The sequence below is a fragment of the Ceratotherium simum genome, chromosome 27, assembly GCF_057802395.1.
Source record: "Ceratotherium simum simum isolate JZ-2026a chromosome 27, ASM5780239v1, whole genome shotgun sequence".
In the NCBI taxonomy this organism is placed as follows: domain Eukaryota; kingdom Metazoa; phylum Chordata; class Mammalia; order Perissodactyla; family Rhinocerotidae; genus Ceratotherium; species Ceratotherium simum.
In genome coordinates this window covers 25,400,387-25,421,469 of record NC_141926.1, presented here as the reverse complement: position 1 = coordinate 25,421,469, position 21,083 = coordinate 25,400,387, and the positions used below count along the sequence as shown (strand labels likewise).

General features: G+C 37.2%; 1 long non-coding RNA gene across 2 annotated transcripts in view; it reads right to left on the bottom strand.

Moving 5' to 3' along the window:
- Window positions 1-10,446: 10,446 nt before the first annotated feature.
- The window catches only part of LOC147913452 (uncharacterized), a 163,043-nt gene continuing 152,406 nt past the window's right edge, over window positions 10,447-21,083 (bottom strand). Inside the window, exons 2-6 of one of the 2 annotated variants that reach the window (XR_015548675.1) lie at window positions 16,909-17,031; window positions 14,035-14,212; window positions 13,662-13,824; window positions 13,373-13,477; window positions 10,447-11,398 (exon numbers count right to left, since the gene is read on the bottom strand). This is a non-coding gene — a long non-coding RNA (uncharacterized LOC147913452). The remainder of the gene's footprint in view (window positions 11,399-13,372; window positions 13,478-13,661; window positions 13,825-14,034; window positions 14,213-16,908; window positions 17,032-21,083) is intronic. The other variant, XR_015548674.1, reaches the window with a different exon arrangement.

Here is a 21,083-nt window from a genome sequence, read left to right as displayed (position 1 = left end):
GTGGGATAGTAAACTTTAGAGAAAATACAGGAAAAATAAATCTGAGTAGGTGGATGATAGCTTTAGAATACAGTGCAGGAGAGTTGAGGGATTTATATGAATTCATAAATAAATATTATCAACGGTAGTTCACCTTTTTACAACCTGGCAAATAGGCAATTGAGTGTTCTCTTTGTAAGCTATCTTTGCAATAAATCATTCATTAGCCAGGATGCTTTCACTTTCAGTACTGGTCAGGATCACTAAGATAGTTGAACTAATGCAAAATTAATGAAATATGTACATTTTAAGCAGTGCATTAGATAGTTATTGATTGATAAGGCATTAATTTATGAGCTTAAATTAAATAGCTGCACAGAGAGCATATAACCTCTGTAAGTACTCAGACGCTTAACCTCAAGACTAATACAATAAACCAGAAATTATCAAATTATTTTATTTTTCTCAGTGTAAATGGACTAACAAAGAATTGCATGAGGATTATTTTTTCAATTATCAAAAGAGAACAAGATTCACTGGTAAAAAATATGTGACAGTGTATATTTAATATTATACACTAAAATTTAAAAGTTTAAGGCTCTGCTATAAATTCATTTCTAGATACAGGCTTTTCTGTTTCAAACTATTTTCTTCATTTCAAACTATTATCTTCATAACAGTTAGAATGTAAAAGATTAGGATGGAATTAAAACAAATTTCAGTAACTAAACCAAAAAATATGATTATTGTGCTCTTTTTTATTCTATTTAACTTATGTATTTATTCACTTTTATTTTGTTTAACTAGTACATTTTTTCATTTTTTGTTAAAACCTACAGAGAGCGACATATATCTTTAATTTCTAAAAACTACATTAAATCTGGTTGTGAGCTTTCGTGCTTGATGGGAACATGGCTTAACTTGTATGCATTAACTGTGTGACATTAAAAGGTGTCAAAAGGCAAGTTTGTTTGTGGGCCATTTTATCTACCTTTTCCGTTACAAATATTCTAGAGCATGCCTTTTTACATTACCATCTGTTCAAAACAATTCGAATAGCCTTAGTTGTGCCATGTGTAGTTAAAAATTTTTTGATTACAGTTTTCTCCTAAAAAAACAATAATATGGTATTGTAAGCAGTAAAACATTATGTGGGTGGTGTGTGTGTGTAATGATTTTTAAGTGGCATTTTTGACTGTGAAATTTACTTGTTCCAGCCAAGAAATCATCGACTTCTGCATTTTAATTGAGAGGGTTGCCTGTATGAGTTTAAAAAAAAAAATAATAAAACAAACAAAAAAATTTGCCACAACTGCAACCATTTTCTACTTGAGGTAAGATACCAGGGAACTTCTTGATATGAAAGAATAATGTCTAAATAAAATAATCCTCCTGTTATTGAGAGACAGACAGGGATAATGCTTTGTTGACTTTTACCTATTTAAACTGATCACCACATTCATCTTAAGTGAAATGAAAGGTAGATCTTCCTTTGAAAGTAATGACAGATTTGAAAGAAATTGAATGCTCCAATTTGATATACTATCTCTAAATATAGATTTTATTTTCATTTTGGTACTATTTTGCTCCATAAATTTCTGCAATGTTCTTCACTGGAGGCTCTTTTATTGCCAAAACTTCATATCCAACAGGATTCATTCTCCTGCTTCCCATTTTCCTCCAACTCATTGATCGCCAAACTTGACGGAAAATTCCCTTTATTTAAGCTAATGTTACATATCTATATCACTTTCCAATTTTTATTTACTTCACTTCAGGTCAAGTTCTCATATTACCAAGAATTTAAGAATCTGTTCTAACATCAACTTGTCCATCCTAGCACCAGCTGTAAACTTTAGAGATTTGCATGGCTGTTCTGTCTTTCCTTGGTGTCTCACCATATTTCTTTTTTTTTTTTCTTTTTTGTGGGGAGACTGGCTCTGTGCTAACACCCATTGCCAATCCTCCTCATTTTGCTGAGGAAGATTAGCTCTGAGCTAACATCTGTGCCCATCTTCCTCCATTTTGTATATGGGACACCACCACAGCATGGCTTGATGAGCAGTGCATATGTCTGTGCCCAGGATCTGAAACCCGCGAAAGCTGGACTGCTAAAGCAGAGCATGCAAACTTAACCACTATGTCACCAGGCTGGCCACTCACCATATTTCAATATTTTATTTAATCTATATTTATTGAATGTTTAGTTTTAATCTATTGCTATGTAAAACATAAAGAGGATAGAGTTGAATCAAATAGAATTTCGGACCTCTTCATTAGGAACACAGACAAAGAAATGAATGAAACAAAGTGTTATACAATCATGCACCACATAACGACGTTTTGGTCAACATCATATATGACGGTCATACATGATAGTGGTGCCATAAGATTAGCACCACAGAGCCTAGGTGTGTGGTAGGCTATACCATCTCGGTTTGTGTAAGTACACTCTATGGTGTTCGCACAACGATGAAATCGCCTAACAATGCTTTTCTCAAAACTATCCATCATTAAGCAATGCATGACTGTATATGATAAATACTAATGTACTCAATATTAGATTGAATTACGATTCTTGACATGGTTAAGTTTAAATTGATCGTCTTGATATTTGTCATGTATTTGTCCCATCTGTTCTTTGTTCCTTTTCCCTTTTTCTGCCTCCTTGGATTAATTGATTATTTTATATGTTTCCAGTGTATGTCCTTTGTTGGCGTTTTAACTATACTACTTTTTTAATTTGCTAATTGCTTCAGTGTTTATAGTAAACATCTCTAACCTATCACAGTCTACTTTCAAGTGATAACCCCTTCACACATAATATACAAACCTTACAGCAGTGTACCTCCATTTCTCCCTTCCCAGCGCTGATGGAATTGCTGTTTTTTCATTTTGTTTCTAATTGTCATATAAAACTCACAGTTCACTTTTGTTATTTTTGCTTTAAATTGTCAATTATCTTTCAAAGAGACTTAAGTAGTGAAAAATGCTATTTTATATTTACCCACATACTTATAATTTCCAATGCTCTTCATTACTTTTCATAGTTCCAGATTTCTAACTCGGATCATTTCTTTCTGTCTTTAACATTTCTTCATGTATTTTGGTCATAAATTCATTCAGTTTTATTGTATATTTCAAAAAGACATTATTTTGCTTTAAATACTGATAATATTTTCATTGGGTATGCAATTCAGAGGTGACTATTCTTTTTTTTAAGTACTTAAAAAATGTTGTCCAACTATTTTCTGGCCTGTGTTGTTCCAAGGAGAAACCTGCTATTATTCTGAGTTCTCTTCCTCATAAGCAATGTGTCTTTTTTCTCTGTTTTAAGCTTCTCTGTTTATCTTGGTTTTTAGCAATTTGTTTGTAATATAACTTAATGTAGTTTATTTTATATTTTTTTCAGCTTGAGTTTCATTTAATTTTTTATATATGTGAGTTTATAATTTTCATCCAATTTAGAAAAAATTTAGCCATTTTACTCCTTCCTTTTCTATCTTTCAGGGACTTCCGTTATTTGTAGATTAGGCCACTTGAAGTTGCCCCACAGTTCACTATTTCTTTGTTCCTTTATTTTGTTTTTCCAGGAAGATTGGCCCTGAGCTAACATCTGATGCCAATCCTCCTCTTTTTTGCTGAGGAAGATTGGCCCTGGGCTAACATCTGTGCCCATCTTCCTCTACTTTATAGGGACGTCGCCACAGCACAGCCTGAGAGGTGGTGCGTCGGTGCACGCCCGGGATCCGAACATGGGCCACCAGCAGCGGAACGTGTGCACTTAACTGCCATGCCGCGGGGCCGGACCCCTGAAAGTTTTTTATTGAATGCCAGACACTGATTTTTATTTTGTTGAGTGACGGACATTTTTGTAGTCTTAAAAATATTCTTGAGCTTTGTTCTGAGTGAAGTTAAGTTTCTTGGAAACATTTTCATCCTTGTGAGGGTAGCTAGCTTCCGAGTAGGTTGGCTGATGCCCCATGAATTATATGACTTTCCACTCTGTGTGGGTTCTTGGCACTGTTCTCTCTAATTCTTTCAGGTAGTTCAATCCCGGGATTGGCTGATTTCCTCACACGCATTCCCTAGCCACCACTCAGCTGATAACTTATGGGGGCACCTCTGGAAATCTCTAGAGTTGTCCTTTGATTTTTGTCTCCTCTCCCGTATTCTGCACTGTCAATTCTAGCCTCCTTTTCCTTTCCAGAGTCCCAGCTCTGGCTCCTCAATTTAGAGAGACTGCCAGGCTCCACGTGGATTACCCTTCCTGGCACTGTGGCCTAGAAACTCTCTCGAGACATTAAGTTGGGCTAATTGCAAGACTCACCTCATTTGTTTCTTTTCTCTTAAGCATCATTAAACTTTATTGCTTGGTGTCCAATGTCTTGAAAACCATTACTTTGTCTGATTTTATGTTTGTTTTAGGTGGAAGGAGAAATCCAACTCCTGTTTCTCCATCTTGTCCTGAAAAGGAGGTACAACTTTTATTGTTGAATATTTGTCTTGGAAGCATGTCTTTTACAGACATACGCAAAGAGACACTACTCAATTCAATGATTTTTTAATTCCCAGTACAGAAATGAGTACGTTGTGCCTTTGAAGCTAAAATACATGGCTTCAATTATGTTTCGAAACAAAGCACTTTTGTTTTAAAGTCGTCGTATTCTTTGTTAAATGACTCAGGTTTTAATACAGTTGCAATAATAACTAATGTTACTAATGTCATTATGATCCTCCTGTGTATCACAATGTGTATTTCTGGCTGGATGATGGGACTTTGGGCTTCCTGTGAAATGATTCTAGTTTAATATTCTGGATTGCTAGTTATTAACCTGCAGCTCAAGCAGCCTAATTATTTCTTGCTCCTTGCAAGCACATGGATGATTTTCCATTTTCAGGAAAACTTCCTCACCCCAGAGAATGATTGAGAGGTTGTCTTAGGCCTTTTAAAACCATGGGTGCTTTCAGAAGATGGATCAGCAGTTTTCCGTCTCCATAAAGACTTGGTTAACTCAGAAGATAGCTCCTGGAATTGTGTTGTGATATCTTTTGCTTTGTATAGCCATATCTGTGCAGATAAGTTTCTTATTTTTTTCTATTCAAAAAGTAATGTATTTTAAATATGTCTGTTTATACTTTCTATACCTTACCATCTTTCTATGACATCCAGATTTTCATAATTAATAATACCCCAGATATAAAATTTGTAGAGAATTTAAAAGATATCATTTTTAGTACTAATAGTTTAATTGTAAAAGATACAAGAAACAATCTTCCTCCAGAATCTTCCTGAAATTGTGAAAAGGATAATTTCATAGAGAAGAAATCTACAAGGGTACTTGAAAAAAGCAAGTAATCTACATGTCTCAAATTTGGAGGAATTTGAGCTAAGTATAGTGCAAATAAGCATTATTGAAAAGCAATAAGGAAGGAGCCCACAATTTCCCTTCCTTTAAATAGAGCACATACAGGTAGAAATATAACCATATCCACTATTTTGATGAGCTACAACCTGCAAATGAGGTTACATTTTTGAACAGAGAAAAAAGTTCACAGCTTAAAGCTTCTACCAATACTGAGGAAGAAAATACAGAAGCAGCCAAGACAATAAATCTGATGATAATATTAAGAATAGCTAACAATTATATGGACTAATCAGATTCTAGGAACTCTTCAAATTTTTCTTGTTCATGTAATCTCATTTGATCCTCAAATAACCCTATGAAATAGGTATTATTATTATCAGAGTCGATCTCAATCAGCAGTTTGATTTCAGTAGCTCTTATCAGAAAATGGGCCCTTCTTCTTTATGGGAATCTATGTGAATGACCCAGATGGTTCAGTAAGCAACTATAATCTGTTTCCACAGATGATGGCCCCAAAGAGGGATGGGTTTTTTGTTTGTTTGTTTGTTTGTTTGTTTTTGCTGAGGAAAATTCACCCTGAGCTAACATCTATTGCCAGTCTTCTATTTTGTATGTGGGCCACTGCCACAGCATGGCCACTGATGAGTGGTGTAGGTCTGCATGCGGGAACAGAACCCAGGCTGCCAAAGTGGAGTGCACTGAACTTAACTATTAGGCCACCAGGGCTGGCCTGAGGGGTGGATTTTTAATCTAGTATTCTGTAGTTTCCCATGTGACAGACCAGACATCTAGGTCATTGGCAAAAGAACAAAAGTCAGAGTTCTGCCTTCTGAACAGAGTGACCTCATCCAATGTTGGTTTTGCAAAGCTGGGACTGAGGCTAAACAGCTGCAGCATCCTAGCAGACATCTGGTTTCTGCTTAGCTGAACCATTGGTGAGCCAGGTCCAGGCATTTAGAGGAACCTCTGTGAATCACCACCCTAGTGAGCAAGTAGCTTTGCTTCAGGAGGTGGAGTCACACATAAAGTCATACAACCAAGGGATAGCTGCCAGTTTTTCACATAAAGCCAAGATGCCACTGGGGCCAAGCAGTTGTGTTCTTGAATATACCATTTCCATTTTGGGGCCTTTCATACTTTGTTAATCATTGAGTTTCTGTAGATCCACCACAAAATGGAGATATCAGGCCAGAGGGTCACATGGCCTTTATGGGTCAGGTGTTTATTTTCAACAAGAGCTCAGTAGCAAGCTAATAGCTGCTTTTCAAAAAAGGGGTAGCTGGTAGCTGTGTCAGGGAGACTCCAAGTCCAAAACCCCAAGGAGCATTTCTGGGTAGAGTGCCCTCTGCCAGAGGTGCTGGTCAACATAATCATCAGTCACAGAGACTTGCTCTGTCTCCATACCCAAAATGACCCACAAGGAGCTAGGCCTCCCTTTTGGTGGCAGAGGTCTGAAGAGACAGCAGTTTTTCCTTGATTGCTGGATGAACAATCTTGAATCTGCCCACACAGTCCCAAAAAACTTTGATACTTATCAAAGGATTGGGTTTTATCAGCTACCTCTGCTGACCTAGGTATGATGACATTGCAGTTAAGACAGTTGAGACTGCTACTTCTGATTTGCTAACCAACGGGACATCATCGGAACAATGAAAGAACTGGACAGCAGATGGTAAAGACTCTTATGCTAAATCCTGACCCACCCACTGGTGGCAAATGACTGGGAAGTTTGTCTTGCTGGTCTCTCTCCACTTGCAGTTCTTCCTTGATCAGGTCGATTGTCTGGTACTTGTGGGATGGGGAAGTTCAAGCAACCCATCAATTCCCACTACACATGCAGGTATAGAAGCAAAAAACCCACTGCAATGAATTGGCCCAAAAGGCCCCCATAGAAGGCCATGTTAGATTAGTTTCCCCACTATGAACCTTGCCTCAATCCCGTGTTGCATCCAGATGTTCCCCTCCTCACACAAGTCTGGGTAGGATGGAGATTTGGGCATCTGTGTCTAACGGAATCAAAAAGTTTGAGTCCCTCTTTTCCCCAAAGTATTTCCCCTAAATATTCCCCTAGAATATCCTTTCTCCTTAAAACAGTTGAGAAGAGGAACGAGAGGTCAAGGAGCATGGGGAGGGAGAGCAGCTTCCCACCAGTAAGTCAGTCACATTTACTATCCATTTCAAGCAGACAGATGGCTCAACCAAACTTCAACTGTTCTCAGTTTACCCAAAACCCTGTGTACCAGCTTTGGGACTCCTAGACCTATCCACCTTATGCCTAGAGGAGTAAAGAACAAGCAAAGCCTCATTTGGGTGGCTTATTTGAAGCTTACTTTCCACCTCTTAGCTTCATTAAAAGTTAGGACAGTGAGGGATGGCCTTTAACTGCTGCCCACCACTCCTTGCCCGCAACTTGAGAGCATTTGCCACTGGACCCTGGAGAGTTTTCTCATTTCCCCTAACCTGGCCTTTCCTCTTTTAGAAAGCCATGTCTCTATCAACATCCCATGCTCTAATCATCTCCACAATTGTCAAGAATGGTTTGAGATTTTACCCTACTTGCAAGCTAACAAGTTAAGCTATCACAATTTTATAGATACTGGCAGAAGACATGAGACTCTTGAGTCAGAGACAAAGAACTCTATCAGTCACGCACAGTGGCAGTATCAGCTTCAGATTTGCTTTGATTCTCCTTGACCCATAAATCCCACAGGGTAGGAGCAGAGATGCGCACAGGTAGATGCTGCACTCAGGGAGTTTGTGTCACAGCTGAGGGACTCTGAGCTTAGGAAACTTCCAATTTTATAAAGGGGGCTGCAAGCAAACCTACCTAACATTTGGACCAAAGGGAGACATTGTCTTTACTATTTTGGTCAGGAAATAATTCTGCCCTCTGTCCCTCTATCCTTCAAGGATTTTTGCGTTACAAACAAGGCTTTCTTGTCCAAGGCCTTTGCTATACAAATATCCTTAAAAGATAGTTTTGAACAAAAGCTGTGGTAGAAATATAGAAACACCATGAAGAATTGCCCCCAAAACAATATTTTCCATCCTCTTTCCTCAATAAGTGCCTCCAAGAAGAGAAGGCAAGAAGGGCGAGTCCTCTGGGCTATATTTAAGGTCTCCCCTCCCCACTTCAAATGGAGAAGTCATACTTTCTTATATGCTAGAGCTTTAAGAAATAATTATTGGCTTGTACAAAGTGTTTTGATATAAAAGTAACACTATAAAATTATTGATTTTAGGAAAAAAGGAAACAATTTTTGGTAAATCCATGGAATATAGTCTTTGCAAATATCTGTATTTGATTTTATGCATTTGTTTACACTTTAGACATTTGTGTTCCCTATAATTCTAATGTAGCCTGTACTTACTGTGCGCAGACAAAGTAATGAAAGAAAAAGGAAAGAAGCTAGAGGATTTAGTGAATATCTGAATACGATGAATCATAGGTAAAATTTAATAGAGATATTAAAACATCAGTGTGAAAGAAAAAATATAGATATCTGATTATTTCACAAACATCACATATTATGGATGGGAATAAAAGAGAGAGAAAAGATTTAACACAAATAAAAGAAAGAAAGGGGGCCAGCCCTGTGGCATAGTGGTTAAGTTTGGCACACTCTGCTTCAGCAGCCTGGGTTTGGATTCCAGGCACGGATGTACACCGCTCGTTGGTGGCCATGCTGCAGTGGCGACCCATATACAAATAGAGGAAGATTGGCACAGATGTTAGCTCAGGGCCAATCTTCCTTACCAAAAAAAAAAGAAAGAGAGAAAGAAAAAGTCCACTATGACATCTGTAAATCTCCAGATGTTGAGAGAGTAGCCGAGACGAGGAAGTTTGGGAAGGGTTATATAGGGAAAATATTTTTCAAACTATTCATGCCTTCTCACTCACTATATGTAATGAGTAATGCTAATTATGAAAATTATAAGAACGTGAATAGTATGCAGCCAGACAAAAGAGAAAAAAGAAAAAGAAAAAGTAATATTGAAGAATCACTGACAGGGCATTGCAGAATAACATACATCATTTAAAAAGTGAATTGGCTTCTTCTTCACTGTGAAAACGGGAGTCACTGGTGCCATTGCTGTCAGGGCTGCAAAGGACTCAAGTACTGAGGAAAACTGTACCATCTTTGATGCCCAAGATGTGAGTAAGAGAGGTCTTTTAACTTTTGGCACCCTAGTGCTTGCTTTATTATAAAAGAGGAAACAGAAGTATACTTGGACTTTGTCGTTGACAAACCCCTGAATGGAAAAATATGTTTGTACTCTGCCTAAGATGGCCTGATATGCTTCACGGCAAAGTCACCCTTTCCCCATTGATCCCCAGCATCAAGCAGTACTGTCAGCAAATTTTACCTAAGTGCCAAAAAGATGTCCTAAAATTCATGATTTATCATCTCTCCTTCCTTTTCCACTAAAGAATTATCCTGACTTTGTTTTTGTGCTCTCTCCTTTTCCTGTATCCTGCTAGAATGAGAAAGATGGGAGTGCCAGAAACAGAGATGCAAGCAATTTTTCTTTTCCTGGAGTGGGGGGCTGGAGGAGTGGGGATTCATATGCCTGTGGGTTTTATTCACGCACTTCTGAATATAAATGTTAATCCTTGCGTCTGATCTTTCTAAGACACTATAAAGCCTTTCAAACACTGTTTAATTTTAACGAGACGTTTACCTGTCAGCAATAAACCTTGAAGATGATTAAGCTAATTCCAAATGTGACTTAAAATAAACCTGAAAATACCTTGGAAAAATCAAATGAGATATAGTCATTCGTTCAGTTGCTCTGGAAAAGTAATAGCGATACTTGATATAAAGGACAAACTTGTCAGTCGGTAAACATTCAGTTAATATATACTTAGAGTTTATTTTGTGAGATACTTTGCTCTATGCGTCAGCAATATAACAATGGACAAAGGCAAAGTTCTGCTTTAAGGAGTCAGTATTTTGATAAATTAAGATAACTTATATGATAATACGTGGCACACAGTAGGAGTGAACCCATGCTTTGTCATTTTCTTGATATGTAGCAAAGAACGAAAATTTAGTCATTAAATATTAAGTTAAAAAAATAAAGCAAAGTCTTAGTTATTATTTCACACAATCTTAATTTTAAATCATTTAAGTAAATTTTGGGACAAATTGACTTATTCATATTTTAAGAACAATTGGAGGTTTATAAGTAGCAATTACATGTTTCACAGTATTATACATTGCAGAGTTCATTTCAATTAACCATAGCATCAAACCAATGTATAAAGGAACAACCACACAGTAGCAATTATTCTTCACATTAATGGAAATATAAATGTGTGGTAATATAATTAAAAATTTCAGCTATGAGTCACTCTTTCTTTAAACATCTTTATTGAGATATAATTCACATACCACAAAGTTCACTCATTTATAGTATATAATTAAATGATTATTAATCTATTCACAAAACTGTACACCTATCACTACAATCTAATTTTTGAACAGTTTTGTCACCCCAAAAAGAGACTCATACTCATTAGCAATCACTCTCCATCCCCTCCATTCACATTCCCCCACCATGAGGCACCCACTAATTTACTTTCTGTCTCAATGGATTTGCCTCTTCTGGACATTTCATATAAATGGAGTCATACAATATGCTATCTTTTGTGACTGTTTTCTTTCACTTCTAAGTCATTCTTAAGACATCTAGGAGGCTCTAAGGTAACTAAAGGTGATGCCATCATCTAAATTGAAAAAAAAAAATCCAGTAAGCATTCAAAAATCATTCTGTAGGTTAAGAGTAAAGATGTGAGAGCATGTCCTTTGAGGTACTGAAATTCAGAAATTGTCTGAATTTCTGTAGACACTGGGAATGTGCTTTGTATATCATTCCAGAACAATGCTGAGATGAGTTTCAGGAATACGCTGGTTGCTGCAATCCACATGCGTATAATCAAAATTCCTATGTAAGCAATGTTGCTTGAAGCCTCTCAGGTCCTTTTATTATAGCTTTCATTCTTCTTGACCTCAGTCTTTCCAAAAGGCACAGATGAGTTACAGCATCTAGCACAGTGTAGGAAACAAAATATGAACGAAGTATGAATAGTTTTAATTTATCTAGACTTCCTATAGTATTACTTAATTCCTCTTTACCATGAAATCTCTAGTAAATCTCAGTTGAAGTAGCCTACTCTGATTAACTAATTTAATTTGTAGTTTATAAATTTTGCACGGATTTAACCTTCCCAATCATATTTATAATAAGTAGGAATTTTTTAAAAAAGGATAAATTGGTAAATAGATACAGGCTATTTATTCAACAAATTATTATATACTATGTGCCAACTATTTGTTAGACACAGAGATTGTATTGGTGGACAAGATAAGAGTATTATCCTCTTAGATTTTATAAACAAGAAAAATATAAAATTAAACATGGGCTAGAAATAGTTCTAGATAATTATAAAAATAGGGTAAAGTAAGGAGTGCTATGTGAGCAGATACATTTAGTCTGGTAGGAAAGCTGAAAAATTTCCAAAATCTTTGTACAGAACTGTGTATTGTGAAGAAGTTTACCCTTTAGGAAAATTTTCTGAAAAGAGATTTATTTTCCTACCTGGGAGACAGTAACAATGACAGGGCATTTCTTAACTTTCTACTGCCTAGAGAGTCTTTTTTATATGTGAGTAAATGGTCATATACAAGCTATAAATGACCTTATTTCATTTGATAGCCCCCAGAATTGATCTTAGAAGTATTTGTTAATAAGCAAAGGAGATTTTGAGTTAAATGTGGGAGTTTGAACAAATGTGTTTTACTCCATTCCCTCTTAAAAATAAATTTAAAAAATTAAAAAGTGATATAAAAGGACAAAGAGAATGGGAGAGAAGATCATCATAGACTTTCAAGTGTCCATTTAGAAAACAGAAAGGTCAGTTGCCTGGTAATGCACTTAGCAGAGTTGAGAAAAGCAAAACAATTTCCTGAGTGAAGGAAGCCAACAAGAAGCGAGCAGATTGTCACTTCAGAACAGAAAGACCCAGCACCGAAGACATCAGGGAATGCTGAAGACAAGCGGAGCAAGATGGGGCCAAAAGCATTAAAGCAGAAGAAGTGATCAAAAGTATGAGTAAAAAAAAGTTAGATTCTTCCCTCCCCCATTAAGCCATGCTTCTATACATTTGCTACACGAGGAGAGAATTGGAGTAAAGGCTCATTTCTGAAAGAATGAATCCTAGAAGCTCTGAAATTGGGGACAATAGGCCAGCGGAGGGCAGAGTTTAAGTGCTATTCTTGTTTATGAACAAAAGTCTGTATATCAAGTGGTAAAACATATTCCATCCCATTTAGGATCCCAAGAGTGGGCATTCTGGTTTACAGACCCAAAGGAAGAGTTTAGAGTATTGGTATTTGCAGAAAATGATTGATCCAAGAGAAAAGATCTACAGATACAGGCATCTGAGACTCTCCATCAAGACTTGATTACCCACCCAATCACCACATAGTGAAGCTCACAAATATTAAAGCAGCCCCCATATTTCCAATCAGTTTTTAGTGCCTTCTTCCTAAACATAAGCAGGGAACTAAGAATTGTCATGCATTTCAGGAAAACCTCTGTTGTGAAAGGCAGTGATTAAAACAAAATGAAAAAAATCAAAAGAGAAAGAGAAGATGCTTGGAGCCAAAGAAAGCCTAAAGCAAAAAAAAAAAGCACTCTAATATATTCAAATAAAAGAATTTATGAATCAATAAAACAAAAGTAGAAAGCTATAAATAAAAATAACCCTCAGAAATCAAAGAGCACTAGGAAAATTTAAAAACAATGGCTTTTTTTTTTTAAATGATTAAAAGCTTTTGGGGATCTGAGCAGGCCCCACTGGAGTGCTGAACCAGTTGAGCAACTGACAGAAAAGAATAGCACAGATGGGAAAAAGATTATTACCTTCATTGCTGATAATGCTGATATTGAAGAATGTGACATATTGGTGGGCAAGTCAAGTTTGTAAAGCTAAACACCAGACAGACAGAACTACTCACATCACACTGGTAGCGCTGGAAACCTTTTGCTTCCAGAGATGGGGGCTGAGCCTTAACTAAAAGCATTTCTGGTGTGCAGGAACAAAACAGCACAATCCATACTCCCTTAAAGAAGAAGAAAGAAGGGAAAGAGACTGGTGAGACAGACTCCATTTATTTTTCAAATCAGATTAAATGACCCTTGCTGTCTAGGACAATAGAATGTAGAGGAGCAGAGTACCCAGGAATAAGATGCTAATGGGCATCTCTACAGGGAAGTAAATCAGCAACTGGTTATTTATGTATCCACCTGGGACCGTGGGTGGACTGTGTATCTTTTGGCAGCAGATGGCTCCGACATTCCACAGGGCAGTGCATCCATTGCAGTAATATCAAGCCAAAAGTTTACTGCATGTTGCATTTCTCACTACAAATTATGTCCAGACACACTGACCAAGACGTCAATTAAAAAGCTGTGAGAAAAGAAAAAATGACATCATAAAGCCACTGCAATAATAAAATATCAACATAGGGATGTCACAAATTTGAACATAAACTTCCTCTCATTATAAAATATTATGGAAACATTAAGTCCAAAGATTAAATTCCCTGGCAAGTTAATGTCCAAAGTTATATATTAAAAAAAACAAACAAGATATTAAAGATAAAAATCTAATTCTTGCCTTGATTGTTTAACAGCGCAATGAACTTAAAGGCCCCTCCCTCGCTGTTCAGTCTCTGCCAGAGTGGGATTAATGAGTGCTGGTTCCCTCAGCAGCTGTGTATCTGCCACAAGTTTGGGAGTGGTTCTTTCAAAGTCACAGGATTTAAATTATCTCATGTTGCTGATTCTTTTGGATTCTAAATAGTAAATTAGATGGAAAAGGTTATTACAGCATTAGCCCTGCACACATCAAATAGAAAACAAGCCAGTATCTAGGATTTAAAGTATTTTTGCCCATCCTCCCCCATAAACAGCAAACAAACAAAAAAACTTCCCAAAAGTCAGCACTTCCTGTTCTTGCAAAAGACCAAAGCAGAATCTCAACCATATCTGAACACAGGCAGTTTATGAAGAAATGACTGTTGTTAGCTTGACATGAGGCAGGTCTTTTGCCAGATGACCAGAGTCCACTTAACTGAAACTCAGTTTCTCATCAAGATGTCAAATTTTTCAGTAATTATTGGTGGGGGTGGGGGTGGGGATGAGCAGCATATCTTTTCATACTGTGTCTTCTTTCGAAGTGGCGTTTGGAACATTTCTGTCTTCTGCAAAATTTCAAAATTTATAGTATAAGCAGCTCCAATAAGAGGCCTGATTGCAGGAGCTTTTGTTCTCTATCCAGAATCTCTTAATTTCCTTTCTCTTTGAGCCCATATGTATGGCCACCTCATTACTATAGTGATGATGGCCTCTGTCTAGTGACAGAGTTCCCTGATCTATTTTGATCTGGAGCTTTCAGTTCTGGGAGACAGAGGCTGCTTCTTGCTATAGAGTTGATTAGCGTCTGTAAAAACTACTTCTAAGGAAAAGTTTCTCTCTTTTCCCGACATTTGTTTCAGCTGCAGAATTAGCTGCAGAAATTTCTCTAATTGAAACTTCCATTGATGGGCCGGCCCCGTGGCTTTGCGGTTAAGTGCGCACTCTGCTGCTGGCGGCCCGGGGTTCGGATCCCGGGTGCGCACTGACGCACCGCTTCTCCGGCCATGCTGAGGCCGCGTCCCACATACAGCAACTAGAAGGATGTGCAGCTATGACATACAACTGTCTACTGGGGCTTTGGGGGAAAAAAATAAATAAATAAAATTAAAAAAAAAAAAAAAGAAACTTCCATTGATGATTCAAAGTCCAACAACCTAAAGACAACCGATTACTTTGCTGTGTGCTCCTCAAGATTGCATCTTTATTCATCTTCTGGATAAAATAAATATTCGGAATAAAATATCCTGCTGCCTCTTTTCACCATTAATGGGATGTTCCTCCTTTGGTTTATTTGCCTCTTTCAGGAAAGTTCAGCTAAGGTTATATCAAGTTAACTTATATTATCATTTGGTCAATTTTCTCTAATTTTTAAATTTTCAAGCACAAATATTTAAATTCTGAAAAATTGCTATTAAGTCTGAATTCCTTATTTTTCTTATATTCCCACTTCTTGTAGCCCCATTATGATTTTTTTTCCTAACATGTTTCCATACTGACCTTTGGGCTGGCATAGTATTCACTGTTCAAACAAGTCCTCCCCACCACTACCTTCTTGAGTTGGATAATGGTATCCAAGAAATATGCTCCAATCCATAAAAGACTACAGTTGGTATATTTCTTTCTTTATGATCCCCCCTTAAGACACCTCCTATTTGCCTTAGACTCAAAATTCCATGGCTTAAAAATTCTAAAAACTTCTCAAGCTTAGACTCTCAAGTCCAAAAATTTCTCAAGTATATACCCTCAAAGCACAGGCTTTTCCTGTGTGTACATTTCCATAAGAGTTGTATCATTCTTTTTGTTGTTGTTGTTAGGAAGATTGGCCCTGAGCTAACATCTGTTGCCAGTCCTCCTCTTTTTGCTGAGGAAGATTAGCCCTGAGCTAACATCTGTTCCCATCTTCCTCTATTTTGTGTGTGACATTGCCAAAGCATGGCTTGGTGAGTGGTGTGTAGGTCCATGCCCAGGATCCGAACCCTTGAACCCCGGGCCGCTGAAGTGGAGCACACGAACTTAACCACTATGCCACCTGGCGGCCCCTTCATCACTTTTAAACTTGCCATTAACTAAATATTTTCCAATTCTTGAACATGTAGAAGAATTCAAAGTATCCCAATAATTTATTATTTGAGGGAGGAGAATCAACCTGAGATATAGCCTGATAGAGTTGACCATTATAAAGACATTTAGTTCTTTGCAGGAGACTTCTGTGATAAATTACAAAAGAAACATTAAAAACAAAGGAAATGAGGGCCAGCCCTGGTGGCCTAGTGGTTAAATTTGGCACAGTCTGCTTGGGTGGCCCTGGTTCAGTTCCCGGGGCGGATCTACACCACCCATCTGTCAGTGGCCATGCTGTGGTGGTGGCTCTCACACAAAAAGAGGAAGATTGGCAACAGATGTTAGGTCAGGGTGACTCTTTCTCAGCAAAAAAAAATAAAAATAAAGGAATTGAGAAATAAAGCAATTGTTAACTTTAGAGAATTCTAGATTTGTTCAAGAAAGTAAATATAGTTGTATTTTGATTTGTAACCCAGCTATACAAAATTATTACTTATGAAGATTCAGTTTTAGGGTTTTTTTCCTCTACTTCACTTCAGCCATCCTTACCCTTGACCAAACATGATCATTTCTGAAATCTATCTTATCTCTAAAATCTTCAACTCTGATGTCACACTTCTTATCCACAGGCTCTTTCATGGTTTATCACTCCTATTCTTACTTTACTTAATTTCTGAATTTATTAAGACTCCAGTCTCTTGACCCCTACGTTTTCTCTCAATTAATTAGTCCTCTCATATCTTTTCATATTTTATCTCTTCATCGTTGACCTGTGATCCATAATTTCAACCACCTTTTAAATCCTTTTGTGAACAGCAACTTCTATCTATTGTTCTTCTCCCACACGATCTTAACTCCAACCACAGAGAACTTCTAAATGCCCAGTATTTGTATTTCTACCTTAGGCTTCTGCACACTGCTGGAAAACAAAAGAGAACAAAATTAAACAACTGTGCAGAAAAGTGTCAATAAAAATCCATGTCCTATAACCATGTATGTCAAGGTTACCCAGTGTTCCTAGGAATTCCTGGAAACTTCCTTGTTCACTTTTTTTTTTAATTTTTTGTTTATTGCAGTAACATTGGTTTATAACATTGTTAAAATTTCAGGTGTACATCATTGTACTTCTATTTCTGCATAGATTACATCATGTTCACCACCAAAATACTAATTGCAACCCATCACCACACACATGTACCAAATTATCCCTTTCACCCTCCTCCCTCCCCCCTTCCCCTCTGGTAACCACCAATCCAATCTCTGTCCCTATGTGTTTGTTTATTGTTGTTATTATCTACTCCTTGTTCACTTCTTACTATAACTATTTCAAACTTTTAGTATTCTGTCAACCATCCACCTCCAACACTATCTAGAACAAACGAACTCAACACTTCACCACAATGCCTCTCCATCTGCAGGTTCACTGCATTGACCTCCAGGTCTAGCCATTTATATCTTGTATCAGGGAAAGATGTAGCCATTCTTTCCTTTACCTATTGCCAAATTTTCCAACTCACCTGCCTTCTTTTCTACAATCTCTCCTTTTCTTTCTGTGACAGAAAATAAAGTGTCCCTGCGCCTCTCAAAGACCAAGTCCTTTATTTGTGATCTGGATCCCATGATACCCTGTCTTCTATATATTTTATTTCACCATTCATCTCTCTATTTTACAATATTGATTTCTACTCTCCACTGGATCATTCTCGTAAGACCACAAATCTAATCTATTAGCTCCCATCTTAAAACAATATGCCCTCTCTAGCCCATCTTTCTGTGATGTTTTGTCTTCTCCATTTCTCTGTTCCATTGCATTATCCATTCTTTACTACCTGTTATAGAAAGAAACACCATAAAACAGTCGTTTATAATCCCTGTCTCTGCTTCTTCACCTCTTTGGAGCACATTGAAATCTATTACTCCAGCTGGGGCTGGCTACATGATTTGCAGGTCCCAGTGCAAAATGAAAATGCAAGGCCTGTTGTTCAATAATAATAATTTTAAAAATTCTATTAGAGCTACTAAAATATAAAGCTTTTCCTGAAAAATATGTTATTATTTATAAAATAGGGGTCATAGTGATACATAACAACATAAATTCATTAATTAAAAAATAATATTAATTTTGGTGTCATAATTTTATGTAATATAATAAATAATATTTTATTAATGTGATGATTGAGCATAAGATTTTTCTGACTCATTGTTCTGAAAATTCATTTATCATTTCATCAAAACTTATACATTTAGAAATTTAATTTTCAACTGATGTAATTCACAGTGACATCAGTTGTTCTTGGCAAATGGAAGATGGCAAACAATATTTGATATGTTTTTATTTTAAGAAGGATCCTCCCGCTGATGCAACTGTTACTAGAGCTGGTAAGAATATTTTATAAGTGGTGACAACATTCAATAGGTAAATAAATTCTGATAAATTATTTTTGAAATATAAATTTTAGTACATCTCGAGATGATTGTTCCTGTGGAACAATTCTAAAAAGAAGTAATTCTTCATACATACCAGTCTCGTGTCAATCTGAATTCGATTTTCAGTGTAAATTTATGGAACGACATTTTAATGTTTCCTCTGACATTTCCTATAAACCTTGCAGGTTGTGCAAAAAAACAAAAGTGACTTCCTGACTTACGTGTAATTCAAAATGCCAGTTAATGTATTTTATCACCATGTCTTCAATCACAAAGAAAAATTAATTTCAAAACTGTCTTCCTCTTTAGTTATTTGTTCATCCAAAGCATCTTATGAAAATAGTGTTCTTTTCTATTTAACTTGATGTTCTTTAAATGTAATTTCTATCTTTAAGCCTGTAGACGTTTGTTTTGCAATGTTGCAACAGTTTTCAAAACCAAAGTTCCTAAACTTGTTGAAGAAATCTAAGAACTACCTCATATACATTTGGCATTGTCCTATGAATGCTTTTTTCGTAAGAATGTACGGACAATAGTTACTATTTGAGCACGGTAGTTCCTGTTTTTGCACTGAGTTCATATTTGTGTAGACGCTGCATGGATGCTTCAGAGGAGAGAGGGTCCCAGCACTGCCCGTTTGCAACAAGCTATCTCCAGCAGCTACTGCCACCAATCTGGGCACCAATGACGTCCCAGCACCTCTGGAGGCTGCCTGCAGGCATGAGCCTGCAGACTGGGCCTCCAGGCCAATTGCTCTGTATTCCCATAGCCTGCTGACCTGCCAGCCTGAGTCACTCCCAATACATCTCAGCGGCTCGCACATATCCTCCATTTTCCCATCCTACTTCATATTATAGACTGAACTGTGTTCCTTCAAAATCCATATGTTGAAGTCTTAACCTCCAGTACCTCAGAATGTGACCATATTTGGAGATAGAGCCATTAAAGAGGTGATTAAGGTAAAACAAGGTCACATGGGTGGGCCCTAATCCACTCTGACAGGTGTCCTTATAAGAAGAGGAGATTTGGACACTCCAGGAGACACTAGAGGCACGCATGCACAGAGGAAAGACCACGTGAGGACACAGCACGTGGTCTGCCATTGGCAGGTCAAAGAGAGAGGCCTCAGGAGAAACCAAACCTGCCAAGACCCTGATCTTGGACTTCCAGCTTCCAGAACTGTGAGAAAATAAATTTCTGTTGTTTAAGCCACAGGGTCTGTGATATTTTGTTATGCGGTGTTTGTCTACCTTAGGAAACTGATATACTTCACTTACAACACACATGTTCAAGATAAAATTATTAAGAATTTTAAGACATTGACAGCACAACCATAAACCAAGTAAGCATTAAAACAAACCGTCTGTGTGCTGTGCCCCTTGAGATCGCGTACGTTTCACGCCTGTGAGGCTGGGCCTGACTCCACCAAAGCTATTCTTGGTACATAGCAATGTAACTTCTACGCTGCAACCCTAATGGACATTTTTATTCCTTATCTTAAATGTTGGTGTTCTGAGAGTTGAGTCCTTGGCCCTATCATCTGATTTTACATTGTCCTGCACGTTCTCAACTAGTCCTTTGCTTTGATTACCATTTATTTGCTAATTTGATTAAAGCTACAGCTCTTCATATCCATATGCATATTAAGCATCTCAACTATATCTCAACCCACTTTAACATAAAATCTCTAAAAACGAACGTGTTGTTATTCAAAACAGTGGCATTTTGCCTCTGTTTGCATAAAATAACTAACTTCTAAATATTATTATCTACCTCTTACACAAAGAACTGATTGTTTTACACACATTATTCCATTTAATCTTCACAACCACCCTATAAGTAAAGTACTAATAATATCCCCACTTTAAAAATCATGTAACTATAGATCAGAGATACTAGAAACTAGCCCAAGGTCATACAGTTAATAAAAACTTGAAATCTGGACCCAGAAGTAATATGTATTCAGTACACAAGGTCTTTGACACTCTATCTTTCCTTTTCCATAAATAGAGAAAGGGGGCATAGTATGCCCAAATACTCCAGGCAGAAAACTAAGGCACCACCCTTTCTTCATTCTTCCACATCCAACCAGGCACCAAGTCCCATTTTCTACTTTCCACCTAAGTCTTAAATCCAACCGTTTCTCATTTCCACTTCTGCTACTAACTGCTCCTCATCTTTTCTTGTCTCAATTACTGCAAAAACCTAACCACTTATCCTCTTCAGTTATAAAACCACTCCTAGATTTATAATAAAAAAAGGCAAATATAGTGAGATTCAAATAAGACAAGGTTTCAGCACGGCGTACCAGGCGTTTTGTGATCTGTTTTCTGCTGACCTGTCCAGCTCATCTTTAGCATGACCTCCCCATGCCTCAAACTGCTTTATGCTCCTGTGACACCTTGGTGTCTCTCATATTCTGCATAAGCTGCCTAGTCTCTCAGTGGGCCCCATCTCATGTCTCTCTACGTTGGCTAGCTTATATGTCACCTTCAAAGCAATCTTCCTTAATTCTCCTGCCTTCCAAGTCTGAGTTGGTGT